Source organism: Cupressus sempervirens, chromosome 9 (assembly GCF_028749045.1).
Source record: "Cupressus sempervirens isolate cs-2001-9-10 chromosome 9, ASM2874904v1, whole genome shotgun sequence".
Lineage (NCBI taxonomy): Eukaryota > Viridiplantae > Streptophyta > Pinopsida > Cupressales > Cupressaceae > Cupressus > Cupressus sempervirens.
Window position 1 is genome coordinate 98,074,447 of NC_143126.1, and position 16,740 is coordinate 98,091,186.

Sequence of the window (16,740 nt, forward strand, 5' to 3'; positions counted from 1 at the left end):
AGGTAGATTCTTGTGATTTTAATTATATGTCTTCTAAGAAGTTTCATATTTATATGCATTCTCAATATGGGTAGATTAATTTATTGAAGAATTTTATATGCATTCTATAATGCAAATATTTTATTCTTAAATTGTAGATATAATCTTTGTGAAAAAAAAAAAACATACATGGTTATATATTCGGATCAGCATACATGCATACATGCATACATACATACATACATAGATACATACATACATACATACATACATACATACATACATATATATATATATATATATTCTAATATATATATATACATATATATATATATATATATACTTATATATATTTATATATAATATGTTGAATGAGTGATTGATAAATCACAGTAGAGAAATTTAATAAATCACATTGCGATTCATATCGCATCAATCAATGTATATAATGAAATGCCATGGGCATGAATTGTACCCATGCCTGCAGAAGGCAGAGACCTACCATCGCAGGTCTGCGACGACAGGGGTACTACGTACCTGTATCAGCGTAGTGCCTGCGACCGCAGGTACTGTGTACCGCAGCAAGTGTTTGGAGGGGTAAATTAATGTTAATGTGATGCAAAAAAAATGTTTATGTTAAAATGTTTATAAACAATCGATTCTCATTGCTATATAATATGGTGTCAATCGAAATTGTTAAATCGATTTTATGAAAACGTATTAACTATTTATATATTTACATATGTATATATATATATATATATATATATATATATATATATATATATATATATATATATATATATATATGTAATATGTAAACATGTTATTTATAAATTTAAGTTATTATTATTTGATAAATGATTTATATTGAAGGTTTATTTTCATAAAGGTGACTCTTTAATAACTTTCAACTATTTAATAATTTAATTGTTTTAAATTATTAAATAAAGAATTGATAGTTTGGTGGGGAATGTATCAAACAACTATTATTAATTGGAAAATGGATATTTTTAGTTCTAATAAAGAAAACTTTTATCCAAAAACAATATATGTGTTCCTCCATTCAAACTTGGAAACTAAAACTGAGATCTCTACATTTTGTAAACTTGGTATAACCAAAACATGTGTTTGCATTGTGAATTTTTTAAGCTATTGTTTTGGATTTTTGGTTGACTAGTGTTGACCAGTATAGGACGTCTACTAGAGGCTTGGGGGTTATGTGATTGTGGTGACATGATGATGTTTTAATCTCGATCTTTATAAATCCAACCATGGTTATGTGATGGAATGCTCTATGTATTGGTTGTGATTACTGATTGTTATAGTTGAGATTTTTATGTATGAGACACTTGACTTAACCATTATTTTGGTCATCGATCAGTTATCCTTAGTTATTTTCTAGTCACCATGATGGGACTGTAATGTGGATTTATTTTTTATGATGTCATGTTGTGACATGTTTGACTCAACCATTTTTGGAGTCTTCGATCAGTATGATTGAGATATATATTTTGGTTATTGAGAACCATTGGATATTTGATTATCAGTGATACTTCAGTTGCTAATAGAGAGCTGTTGTGTTCATGATTTTCTATGGATGATAGCTCATGGAGATTTGATGCTTTTTATGCATATTTGATGATTTTATTATGGATTATCTTTTATGATTTTGAGATTTATGATTCCATGAGCATTAAGGTAGGATATCTACATGTAGTGATGGGAAGTGGCTTGCAATGGGGGTCGGGGCCCTAAGAGGCTACCAAGATAACTCATTGTAAGTTGGATTAATAAGTGATAACATTCATACCTAATACTAACCGAATTAACCTAAAAAGATAAGTGTTTTGTTTTAACCCATGCCTTGAGTGCTTGTACAGGCTAGGATGGGAGTAGTGAGATGCATGGTTGCGACCTTGCATTCCGTAGTATGCCTCGTCAGTATGAGAGGATACTAGTGGCCGCATGAAATCAGTATGGACCCGTGGAGCTTAGCTAACTACCAGGGTAACTTGTACATGATAATTGCGATGACACTTTCCCACTTGCATAGTATTGACCAGATTTAACCACGGTTGACTTGAGTTGACTAGTTTAAAAAATAATTTTGAAAAAATTGAACGAAATTATTTAATTAAATAGAGTACTTACTTCTAATTAATTAAGAAAATTTGTTTAATTAAATGAGAAGTCATTCCTAATTAATTAAATGAAGTTATTTAATTAAATAAGAAAAGTGTCTCTAATTAATTAAAGATTATTTAATTAAATAGAAAAAGTAAATATGAGAGCATATCTCATTATATTAAATTAAATATCTCAAAAAAATCTCTCTTTAGTTGAAAAAGGAAAATTTCCAGTTCACTATTGATAAAAAATGAGTTAAATCAGTTGACTCCTTTTCCAACTCAAATTGAATCAGTTAACTCCTTGTTTTACTCAAATTAAATCTGTTAACTCCCTTTAATTTGTAAATCTCCCTTTATGAATGAACTTCACCTTTAATCCTGACAGTTGATTGAAATCGATCTCAACCATTGATGAATTCCAGGAAAGTCTATTTAAGAGACCCTCATCTTTTCATTTTGAAAGGTTGAATGAGAATTTGCATCGAATTGTTGCTGCAATTCATACTCATATTTGCTCATATTCACATAAGCAAAGATCAAGTTTGACCAAAAGTTGACCAGATTTAACCACGGTTGACTTGGGTTGACTAGTTTCGAAAACAATTTTGAAATAATTAAACAAAATTATTTAATTAAATGGAGTACTTAATTCTAATTAATTAAACAAAGTTATTTAATTAAATGAGAAGCCATTCCTCATTAATTAAATAAGAAAAGTGTCTCTAATTAATTAAACATTATTTAATTAAATAGAAAAAATAATTATGAGAGCATATCTTATTTTATTAAATTAAATATCTCAACAAAATCTCTCTTCGGTTAAAAAAGGGAAATTTGCAGTTCACTATTGATCAAAAATGAGTTAAATCGGTTAACTCCTTTTTCTAATCAAATTGAATCAGTTAACTCCTTATTTTATCAAATTAAATCTATTAACTCCCTTTAATTTTGAAATCTCCCTTTATGACTGAACTTCCCCTTTAATCCTGACCATTGATTGAAATCGATCTCAATCGTTCATAAATTCCAGGAAAGTCTATTTAAGAGACCCTCATCTCTTCATTTTGAAAGGTTGAATGAGAATTTGCATCGAATTGTTGTTGGAATTCATACTCACATTTGCTCATATTCACATACGCAAAGATCAAGTTTGACCAAAAGTTGACCAGATTTAATCACGGTTGAATTGAGTTGACTAGTTTCAATTTTTTTTTTCAAATAATTAAATGAAATTATTCAATTAAATGAAGTACTTACTTCTAATTAATTAAACAAAGTTATTTAATTAAATGAGAAGCCATTCCTAATTAATTAAATGAAGTTATTTAATTGAATAAGAAAAGTGTCTCTAATTAATTAAAGTTTATTTAATTAAATAGAAAAAGTAATTATGAGAGCATATCTCATTTTATTAAATTAAATATCTCAACAAAATCTCTCTTTAGTTCAAAAAGGGAAATTTCCAGTTTACTATTGATCAAAAATGAGTTAAATCAGTCAACTCCTTTTTCTACTCAAATTGAATCAGTTAACTTCTTATTTTACTCAAAGTAAATCTGTTAACTCCCTTTAATTTGGAAATCTCCCTTTATGATTGAACTTCACCTTTAATCCTGACCGTTGCTTGAAATCAATCTCAACCATTGATGAATTCCAGGAAAGTGTATTTAAGAGACCCTCATCTCTTCATTTTGAAAGGCTGAATGAGAATTTGCATCGAATAGTATCTGGAATTCATACTCACATTTGCTCATATTCACATACGCGAAGATCAAGTTTGACCAAAAGTTAACCAGATTTAACCAGGGTTGACTTGAGTTGACTAGTTTCGAAAAGAATTTTGTAATAATTAAACAAAATTATTTAATTAAATGGAGTAATTACTTCTAATTAATTAAACAAAGTTATTTAATTAAATGAGAAGCCATTCCTAATTAATTAAATGAAGTTTTTTTAATTAAATAAGAAAAGTGTCTTTAATTAATTAAAGATTATTTAATTAAATAGAAAAAGTAAGTATGACAGCATATCCCATTTTATTAAATTAAAAATCTCAACAAAATCTCTCTTCAGTTCAAAAAGGAAAATTTCTAGTTCACTATTGATCAAAAATGAGTTAAATCAGCTAACTCCTTTTTCTACTCAAATTGAATCAATTAACTCCTTATTTTACTCAAATTAAATCTGTTAACTCACTTTAATTTAGAAATCTTCCTTTATGACTAAACTTCACCTTTAGTCTTGACCGTTGATTGAAATCGATCTCAACCATTGATGAATTTCAGGAAAGTCTATTTAGGAGACCCTCATCTCTTCATTTTGAAAGGTTGAATGAGAATTTGCATCGAATTGTTGCTGGAATTCATACTCACATTTGCTCATATTCACATACGCAAAGATCAAGTTTGACCAAAAGTTGACCATATTTAACCACGGTTGACTTGAGTTGACAAGTTTTGAAAAGAATTTTGGAATAATTAAATGAAATTATTTAATTAAATGGAGTACTTGCTTCTAATAAATTAAACAAAGTTATTTAATTAAATGAGAAGCCATTCCTAATTAATTAAATGAAGTTATTTAACTAAATAAGAAAAGTGTCTCTAATTAATTAAAGATTATTTAATTAAATAGAAAAAGTAATTATGAGAGCATATCTCATTTTATTAAATTAAATATCTCAACAAAATCTCTCTTCACTTAAAAAAGGGAAATTTCCAGTTCACTATTGATAAAAAATGAGTTAAATTAGTTAACTCCTTTTTCTACTCAAATTGAATCAATTAACTCCTTATTGTACTCAAATTAAATCTATTAACTCCCTTTAATTTGAAAATCTTCTTTTATAACTAAACTTCACCTTTAATCCTGATCATTGATTGAAATCGATTGAAATCGATCTCAACCGTTGATGAATTCTAAAAAAGTCTATTTAAGAGACCCTCATCTCTTCATTTTGAAAGGTTGAATGAGAATTTGCATCGAATTGTTCTTGGAATTCATACTCACATTTGCTCATATTCACTTATGCAAAGATAAAGTTTGACGAAAAGTTGACCAGATTTAACCACGGTTGACTTGAGTTGACTAGTTTCGAAAATAATTTTGAAATAATTAAACGAAATTATTTAATTAAATGGAGTACATACTTCTAATTAATTAAACAAAGTTATTTAATTAAATGAGAGGCCATTCCTAATTAATTAAATGAAGTTATTTAATTAAATAAGAAAAGTGTCTCTAATTAATTATAGATTATTTAATTAAATAGAAAAAGTAATTATGAGAGCATATCTCATTTTATTAAATTAAATATCTCAACAAAATCTCTCTTCACTTAAAAAAGGGAAATTTCCAGTTCTCTATTGATAGAAAATGAGTTAAATCAGTTAACTCCTTTTACTACTCAAATTGAATTAGTTAACTTCTTATTTTACTCAAATTAAATCTGTTAACTCCATTTAATTTGGAAATCTCCCTTTATGACTGAACTTCACCTTTAATCCTGACCGTTGCTTGAAATAGATCTCAACCGTTGATGAATTCCAGGAAAGTCTATTTAAGAGACCCTCATCTCTTCATTTTGAAAGGTTGAATGAGAATTTGCATCGAATTGTTGCTAGAATTCATAGTCACATTTGCTCATATTCACATACGCGAAGATCAAGTTTGACCAAAAGTTAACCAGATTTAACCATGGTTGACTTGAGTTGACTAGTTTCGAAAAGAATTTTGAAATAATTAAACAAGATTATTTAATTAAATGTAGTACTTACTGCTAATTAATTAAATAAAGTTATTTGATTAAATGAGAAGCCATTCCTAATTAATTAAATGAAGTTATTTAATTAAATAAGAAAAGTATCTCTAATTAATTAAAGATTATTTAATTAAATAAAAAAAGTAATTATGAGAACATATATTAGTTTATCAAATTAAATATCTCAACAAAATCTCTCTTCAGTTCAAAAAGGGAAATTTCCAGTTAACTATTGATAAAAAATGAGTTAAATCAGTTAACTCTTTTTGCTACTCAAATTGAATCAGTTAACTCATTATTTTACTCAAATTAAATCTGTTAACCCCCTTTAATTTGGAAATCTCCTTTTATGACTAAACTTCACCTTTAATCCTGACCGTTGATTGAAATCGATCTCAACCGTTGATGAATTCCAGAAAGGTCTATTTAAGAGACCCTCATCTCTTTATTTTGAAAGGTTGAATGAGAATTTGCATCGAATTGTTGCTGGAATTCATACTCACATTTGCTCATATTCACATACGCAAAGATCAAGTTTGACCAAAAGTTGACCAGATTTAACCACGGTTGACTTGAGTTGACTAGTTTCGAAAAGAATTTTTAAATAATTAAAAAAAATTATTTAATTAAATGGAGTACTTACTTCTAATTAATTAAACAAAGTTATTTAATTAAATGAGAAGCCATTCCTAATTAATTAAGTGAAGTTATTTAATTAAATTATGTAATTAATTAAAGATTATTTAATTAAATAGAAAAGTAATTATGAGAGCATATCTCATTTTATTAAATTAAATATCTCGACAAAACCTCTCTTCAGTTCAAAAAGGGAAATTTCCAGTTCACTATTGATAAATAACGAGTTGAATCAGTTGACTCCTTTTTCTACTCAAATTGAATCAGTTAACTCCTTATTTTACTCAAATTAAATCTATTAACTCCCTTTAATTTGGAAATCTCCCTTTATGACTGAACTTCACCTTTAATCCTGACCGTTGATTGAAATCGATCTCAACCATTGATGAATTTCAGAAAAGTCTATTTATGAGACCCTCATCTCTTCATTTTGAAAGGTTGAATGAGAATTTGCATCGAATTGTTGTTGGAATTCATACTCACATTTGCTCATATTCACATACGAAAAAATCAAGTTTGACGAAAAGTTGATCAGATTTAACCACGGTTGACTTGAGTTGACTAGTTTCGAAAAGAATTTTTAAATAATTAAATGAGAAGCCATTCCTAATTAATTAAATGAAGTTATTTAATTAAATAAGAAAAGTGTCTCTAATTAATTAAAGATTATTTAATTAAATAGAAAAAGTAGTTATGAGAGCATATCTCATTTTACTAAATTAAATATCTCAAAAAAATCTCTCTTCAGTTCAAAAAGGGAAATTTCCAGTTCACTGTTGATAAAAAATGAGTTAAATCAGTTAACTCTTTTTTCTACTCAAATTGAATCTGTTAACTTCTTATTTTACTCAAATTAAATCTATTAACTCCCTTTAATTTGAAAATCCCGCTTTATGACTGAACTTCACCTTTAATCCTGACCGTTGATTGAAATCGATCTCAACTGTTGATGAATTCCAGGAATGTCTATTTAAGAGACCCTCATCTCTTCATTTTGAAAGGTTAAATGAGAATTTGCATCGAATTGTTGCTGGAATTCATACTCACATTTGCTCATATTCACATACACAAAGATCAAGTTTGACCAAAAGTTGACTAGTTTCAAAAAGAATTTTGAAATAATTAAACGAAATTGTTTAATTAAATGGAGTATATACTTCTAGTTAATTAAACAAAGTTATTTAATTAAATGAGAAGCCATTCCTAATTAATTAAATGAAGTTATTTAATTAAATAAGAAAAGTGTTTCTAATTAATTAAAGATTATTTAATTAAATAGAAAAAGTAATTATGAGAGCATATCTCATTTTATTAAATTAAATATCTCAACAAAATCTCTCTTCAGTTCAAAAAGGGAAATTTTCAGTTCACTATTGATCAAAAATGAGTTAAATCAGTAAACTCCTTTTTTTACTCAAATTGAATCATTTAGTTCCTTATTTTACTCAAATTAAATCTTTTAACTCCCTTTAATTTGGAAATCTCCCTTTATGACTGAACTTCACCTTTAATCCTGACCGTTGGTTGAAATCGATCTCAACCATTGATGAATTCTAGGAAAGTCTATTTAAGAGACCCTCATCTCTTTATTTTGAAAGGTTGAATAAGAATTTGCATCAAATTGCTGCTGGAATTCATACTCACATTTCCTCATATTCACATGCGCAAAGATCAAGTTTGACCAAAAGTTGACCAGATTTAACCACAGTTGACTTGAGTTGACTAATTTCAAAATTTTTTTTGAAATAATTAAACAAAATTATTTAATTAAATGGAGTACTTACTTCTAATTAATTAAACAAAGTTATTTAATTAAATGAGAAGCCATTCCTAATTAATTAAATGAAGTTATTTAATTTGTGAGGCCTCACCCAATTCGTCATAGTACCAATGAGATAATTGCATTACGGTGATTTTAATCCTATGTTTGATACACTTTTGAGACTGTAGGGTTATGTCATTTTAATATCTGCATTTTGATGATCCGTAATTACCTCTACATATTATGACCTAATTGATGCATTTAATGATTCTATTTCGTGTTGTAAGCTATTGACATTGCTTTAATAGAAATTGAATGGTAGAAATGCTTGTAATATAAGAAGGTAATGTTGAAGTGGAAATTAGAGTTAAAAGATAAATTTTGTTATGCATTGAGACCTAACCCGCATACCTAGGGATTCAATAGTTATGGATTCAGCATCTTGTCGTAGAATATGAAGTTATTCAGAATATTAAATTGACCATGTTATGTTGATAAGTAAAGTTTAGTTTTATAGTATTTTGAACATTTTAATTGGAAATTGTTAGAAGAAGTAATGTAATTATAAGGAATGAAGTATGGAACTCAAATGTTGAATGTGATATGTAAGTTTTGATATTTTAATATTTTGAAGGTTATATTTGAAATGATTAAGAAAGGGAAAGTTAATTTGAGATGATGAAATATATGCAAGTCTAATGTTGAATGAGATAATGATTTATTTTACATATGCTTATATGATTTTCTTGGACTACTGACGCTTGAGTTTAGTGTGCAGGAATTTGACCATGGGTTAAAGGGGAATTAAGGCTCAAACTACTACAAACATGACATAACCAAGGTTGAATCAGTGGAAAAGATTCAAACCTAATTGTAATGTGTTTTATTTCGTATATGTGAATTGTATGTGTGTGTAGTAGCCTAGTTCATGTATTATTGTAAAACAAGTCATTTTTGTTTGTAGGAAGCTAAAGCTGTTGGTTGTGTGTGGTGGAGGATGTTGTGTTTGTAGTGTGTGTGGTGGAAGATGTTTATGAAGCCCTGAAAGGGCATAATATTATGAAGCCTCAAAAGGGCCTTGTATTTTGTTGATTTAGCCCTGAAAGGGCATGAGTTTTATGGCAAATATGATATGAAATGGTAAATCTCCTTGTGTTTCCACCTTCACCCTATGTTCAAGGTTCCAATGGTGAGCCTTTGTGAAATATCCTTGGGATGGGATTTGTTGCAGTTTTGTTATGTGGTGTATATGTTTCTTACAAGTGTGTATGTGGATTTTGTTTGAGCCTTGTTCCCCTAGTGCGGGGGTGGTCTCTTTGAGGCCTATGGTTGGGTGGAAAGCACCCATGTTCCTTGTTGTTTTGTTGTGATGCATTTGCAAGTTCTTAGAGAAAAATCTTGGAAACTTGGAGTCCTTGTTATCTTCCATGTGCATAGGAGGAGAAGACAATATTGCATTGAGATGAGATAGAGAGAAAAACTCCATTTTGTTATGTGAGCCTAAATGTATTGTAAGAAAAAGCTACTGTCTTGGTTTGATTGCCAATGGAAAGGTTGTGAGTGCTCATGTGTAGTAAAAGTATTTTGCATTGTGTATATTATGATATGTTGACTTCACTACCTTTTTTTGTATCATGAGATTATCACTGAAGATAATTCATTGTAATAACATTGTTGTTTTATTGGATGGTAACACCAATCAGAGATCCAAATTACTTGATGCTCTTGAGTGGAATGCAAAAGAAATTTGATATCATAGAAGAGATAATATTCATAGGAAGGATTATCCTGGTGGATTTCTATTATCATTTTAGTTCCATTCTTTACCAATTGTGAATGTACATTCAAATCTAGATCTGCATAAGAAGATAATGTTGAGAAAATGGTTTCTAAATTTCATAATTCATAGATAGGGATAATCCAGATAACTTCATATAAAGTCTTGTCATGAAATGTTGAGTTATTGGATTAAATTAATGTTTTGAATGCTAAATGAATCACAATTTTAAAACTATACTTAGTTTATAATTATCTCCTAATTATCCTTGCAATAATTTACCTTGAATATCCTAGATTACAGAAGAAGAAAATCAAGTGATGATATAAAATATACAAGACTTAAGACATAAGCTTGTTGTAGGTGCACATTTTATCCTCTGGAAAATGTATGAGAAAGTAAAATAAATCTCTTCTCTTAATACATACATTAAAATATTCAAGAGTATTCCTTAGACTCCTAGGACCCTATAACCTATAAAGCATATTTTAACATAATAAACTAACCATCATATTAATTGCATTAGAAGGGACCTCATATGAGACACATAACTCAAGTCAACACCCTATCAAATCAAAAGAAACTTTTTAAAAAAAAAATATACAATGCTCATGTTAAACAAACCTAAACTAGCACCAAGTAATATTTTAAACAAGACATAGTGTGACAAAGAACCTACTATATTGTCTACCCTAGGCTAGCATGGGTTGGTGAATGAGAAAACAATTTAATATGCTATAGAGACCAAGGTATTTAATTTCTCTAACATGACCAAGACTTATTTCATCCACCTATTCCCTAGGCGCTTTGTGCCTTCAAATATTATATTGGAATACCGTGCAAGTTTATGACATAATTCTGACAAGAGGGAATGGCTTCCATTTTGTCCTTGATGCCTTGATTTGCCTTGGAAGAAGTTATGGCATTTTATATGTCTTTCTTCACCCACCTAATTAAGACTAGGATAAACTCCATGCTGCCAACAATATGGGACAAAGTAGCAAGTCGATTTAACATGGGAATTTGAAATGCATATCTTCTAGCTCAAAATTAATAGGATTTGACTCATGGAAAAGGCGCCTATGCTTGTCTTGGCCAAAACTTTGGTAAGTGAGTCCACCATGGAGAGAAACCCAAGGAATTCGCTTGGTCTATGGGTAAGTGAAGAAGATTATGGGGTAGTAGCATGTGGGTAGTAGGGTGATTTGGAACTTTGCTAGAGAAAAAGTATTTCATCTTCTTAAAAGAAATGTGAGTGGGGTCAAGTTAATGGACTATGACTAATAGGGTATTTTAGATAGATGGATAGTTAATATGTTCATATGCATTCATTTTGTTACCTTAGTATTAGTAAGGATAGACTATCTCTTAAAATCATTCTTTTATGATATATGTTTATATAAATGAATTGATCATTCTTTTCACTACAATTTCAATTGTAGTAGGTATTGACCCTAATATTAAAATGTGATGTCACTTGCATTAGAGATATAATATGAATAATAAATAGATAATTCGATTTTAATAACTATGTCAATGAAAGATGTAAGTTGGGATATGAAAAAAATTAAAATATACACCCATTGATTTTGGGAACATTTTAAATACTCTAGAAAAGTGTTAATTAGGTATATATTGTTATTTCAATCGATTGCCTAGAGTAGCATAGTTGGCATCAAAGTTGATGATAGTTCTAATGGATGGTTAATCAAGGGTTACATGCATTGAAGAAATGTTAACTCATATGACAAATTAAGTTGAGATTGAAATGTGGAGTACAGATTGAAGTAGTAGGTATGAGTATTCTCTTTCTAAACCCTAGGTTAGTAGATGTCAGAGGGATGTCCAACTCAGTGATGATATAGTTGTAACACACATATGTCTTTTGGAGGTTATTTAGGCTTATGAAATTAATTAATTAAGAATAATAATAATAATAATAATAATAATTTTTTTAAAAAAAAATTGTGCTTAATGTACATTTAGGGTAAATTTAGAGCATGACATAGTTAAATAAGAAAAGTGTCTCTAATTAATTAAAGATTATTTAATTAAATAGAAAAAGTAATTATGAGAGTATATCTCATTTTATTAAATTAAATATCTCAAAAAAATCTCTCTTCAGTTCAAAAAGGGAAATTTCCAGTTCACTATTGATAAAAAAATGACTTAAATCAATTAACTCCTTTTTCTACTCAAATTGAATCAGTTAACTCCTTATTTTACTCAAATTAAATCTGTTAACACCCTTTAATTTGGAAATCTCCCTTTAGGACTGAACTTCACCTTTAATCCTGACCGTTGATTGAAATCGATCTCAACCGTTGATGAATTCCAGGAAAGTCTATTTAAGAGACCCTCATCTCTTCATGTAGTGCCTACCCTCGTTCACATCTTTTCTGGACATTGTTGTTATTATCAGACTATGATAGACTAGTTTTATGTTGATGGATTAGAGGTATTGTTTTGACACTATCAGACATTATGTTATGGATTCAGTGGTTATATGATGAGATCATTTAGATTTTACATTTCATGCATACATGATGATCATTATACTGTTTTCAGTTATTATTGATGATTAGATGGATGGTTTTATATCTTATGTGTTTTATTATGGATACTTACCCCATACTTGCATGTGTATGGTGTGCATGTTTTCTTATTATATGACGTTTCTGATGTGGTTAAGGGAGTCATAGTCACCTGCTTAGTTGGGATCTACATGATGCACCACTTCCTGCCATTTTTTGTTTAGCTTACGATTATATATATTGTATGTACATGCATAGTTTTTCTGTAGGTTGCAGTACTGGGTATCAACTTCCTTGAATTGCCAGGATGAGCGTACCCTATTATACTATCTCAATGATAAGAGAAGGGAGATAAATTCTCAAGTCCAAATCCCAAACCTTTAAACCAATTGTCCTAGTGAGGTAGGACAAATATCTGGATATTTTACCCACCGAATGTGTTGGATGACATGATTCGTGATTTTTAACCCTTTAGACTAATTTTGAGTGATTTGCTCTATGATGAGTTTTCATATTTTATCTTGGAGGTCTATGGTGAATTTTCTATTAATTAAGTCTTAATAAGTGGATTTAATTGATAAATTAATTATTTGAGAAAATTAATATAAAATATCATGTTATTTGATATTTTTTATTGTAATTAATTAAATGTGAATTATTGAGGAAAATGAATTAAATAAAAGAAAATTAGAAATTAAAATTAATAATAATAATAAAATAATAATAAAGTAATAAATCTATAATAATAATAAAAGTTATAAAAGTTAAAATGAAAGTTAGAAATATTTAAATAAAAATTATATAAAAAGTGAATTGGAGTTATAAGCTTGCATGGGAATTAACACACTTCTCTATTTCTCAAGTGTCAACAACACGGTGGTTAGTGTATCAATTAAGCACATGGTGTCTACAACCCTAAGGCTCATCTTGAAGGTTGGAAAAGACCCATGCTTATTTGGTGACACCTTCTAGCTATTTCTAGAAGCATTCTAAATGTTTCCTGAAAGCTCTTTATATTCAGGCATTCATAGAAGCTTAGAGATAGCGTTTGGAGTGCAATTGGAGCATTGGAGGACTCAATAATTCTGAAGAAGGGAGGAGCTTGCTCTGCGGATTTTTTGAGGAAGAGCGATTTAGCATCAGAATCTGGATAGATTCTTGTGATTTTACTTATGCTATTTTCGCATCACGCATTCTCTGTCTTCTTCATGTCTTCCATATGTCTTCTGAGAAGTTTCATATTTATATACATTCTCAATGTGGGTAGATTAATTTAATTGGAGAATTTTATATGAATTCTATAATGCAAATATCTTATTCTTAATTGTAGATATAATCTTTGTGGGAAAAAAAAAATACATGGTTATGTATTCAGATCTGCATACATATACGTATATATAAATATATATTTATATATGCATATGTATACATTTATTATGGATCTATTATAAAATTTGAATATATATATATATATATAATCCTAAATGCTAACTTGCCTACTTTACTAACCCTAATTGATCTAGACTATCTAGATTTACAATCTAGATTTAGGGGACATATATGTATACATATATACATGTTTAACTCAAGAGTGAAATATTATGTACTTGATTAAATTATCTAACCTTCAGATGGTCCTTCTTCAATATCCATTGCTTCATCTTCAATTTCCTCATGTCTAACATTTTCATCATCTACTAGAATTGCACGTGCATGATATAAAAAATAAAATCAAGTAAGTTTATAAGGGGAAATATCGCTCACTAAATTTAAAAATTAAAGATATAAAGTTTGATAGAGACCTAGAATTCTAGAAAGATCTATATTATATACTTGCAAGAGATGCACATGTACCTGTTTGAACTTGGGATGAACCTTCTCCAATGTCGATAGGTTGTCCTGGTTGACTACGTCCTAAATAAATTCATTTATTTAATTTTAATCATAATCTAATAAACCTTAATGGACTATAAATTATTAACATAATTGGATAAGCAAGGTAATTCCCATGCTAAATAAATTCATAATTTAAATTTATTCATAATGTAATATTCACCCTAAGGGCCTAAATATGAACATAATTTCAAATAAAATCTTAATATTAAGTTAATCTAGTAATGCTAATTTAAGATAAATATGATATTCCTAATTGGATTTAGACCCTAATCCTAACTAAATAAACTAATTAAATACATTGGAAAAAAGATTGTGCATGTGTACCTGATCTAAGATAGTATCTTGCTAGCATTTTTTGACGATTTTCATCTTCTTGTTCCTTAGTTCTTCTTCGTGCATATTTACCTTCTCTTTTATCTTTATTGCCCATGTCGTAAATTCTTCCTCCAAAATTTGAAAATAGGTTAAAGTTTGTCAAATATTTCTTTCTACCCAATTCAAAAGCCAATAACTTGATTTCACATAAATGCAAATTGTAAAAAATGAAACTCATATTTATATACAAATTTTTTTTTTTAAAACCTCTTTATTAGCCGACTAGACAAAAATCCTAAGGAGCCAACTAGAAAAACACCCCTATGGTCTACTTCTTGGGTTATAGTTATGATTCTAGGGTTAGGATACATTGGGTTTACATTTCTATTAGTACTATTCATAGGGATAGGATATGGGTTGACATTGGTATTAGTATTATTTTTAGGGTTATGGTTTGTACATCAGGGTTTAAATTTATGGATCTAGGATTATGATTAGGGCTTATAATTTAGGATAAGGGTTGGGGCTTATCATCTAGTATAAGGGAACTTACCATTATAATTTATGATTAGGGTTAGAATAATGGTTTAGTACTTAAATTAGTTTATATCTAGCTAGCTTTTAAAATTAGAGTTTAGCATTTAAATTTAACAAATTTTAGGATCTTAGTGTACATACATCTTGATTCTAGGGTTTAGTATAATTTAGGGTCATGGTTTAACATTTATTCAATTATAGCTTATAGGTTTGTACATGATCATTGCTAGAAGTATGGTTAGAGGGTTAGGGTATGGGTTTACATCATGTTGAACTAGAAGTATGATTCTGAGGGTTAGGATTTGTATTAGCAATAAAAATTTTGATTATGGTTTTAACACATAGTTTAAATAAATTTATATAATTAAAATTAGGATCAAGTATTAATATGATTTACTATTTAATGTTGGGGTTTATCATTTAGACCTCTACGGTTCAAATTGAGATTTAGAAAAGTTTTATGGTTTCAAGTGTGCATCTAAGATTAGGGGTTATAATTTATGATTAAAGGGTTTTGCAGTTAGGATTATGACCAGGTTTAGTATAATTTAGGGCTATTGTTTAGCATTAAGGAACTTAAGACTTAAAATTTAAGTTAAATATATTTAATCTTTACATGAACATTAGATTATATGATGTACATTTTTTTATGTAACTTGTATATTATTTAATCAAGTTATGTTCTTATAATTAACTTTTATTAATTAAAGGTTGTAACATGTATTCTTTAGGTCATACACATTCTAAGTTATATATGTTTCAAGTATGTATGTATATGTATGTTATATTCTTACCTAGATGCAAATTAATCTCTGACATTCTTATATATGTATTTAATTTAGGATCTGGACCCAAGTTAAGACATGTGATTGAATTATAATATAGTTAATTATATAATTAGATTATTTTTAAATTCAATTGACAAACTGACATTATAGTTAATTCTAAATGAGGCCTAGCCAAGGGATCCAAAGAACTAATCAAAAGTTTTACTAAGCAAACAATAACATACATACAATAATTTACAATTATAAAAAACATAAGAGATTGAAAATTCCTTAATGAGCACATTTACATTTCATTTTTAAATAATTATAAGTACTAAAAGTAAAATAAATAACACATCCACATGAAATAATATTAACTAGACTTCAGTTCAATCCATTTAAATAATTTATATACATTTGTTCCGAATGCCACTTGAAAAATTAATTCGGAATGCACAATCATCCACTGTACATGTCACAGGGTATGAAAGGTTGAAAGAATATACATTTATAAAATAGTTTACATCATCCATTTTCGATCCATGAAACAAAGTACAATACAATTTAAGTAAAATTATTTTAAATAGTATTAGAAGTTTTTTGTTTGGATCCCTTGGCGAGTTGTTATGTGATTAAGTACTTACT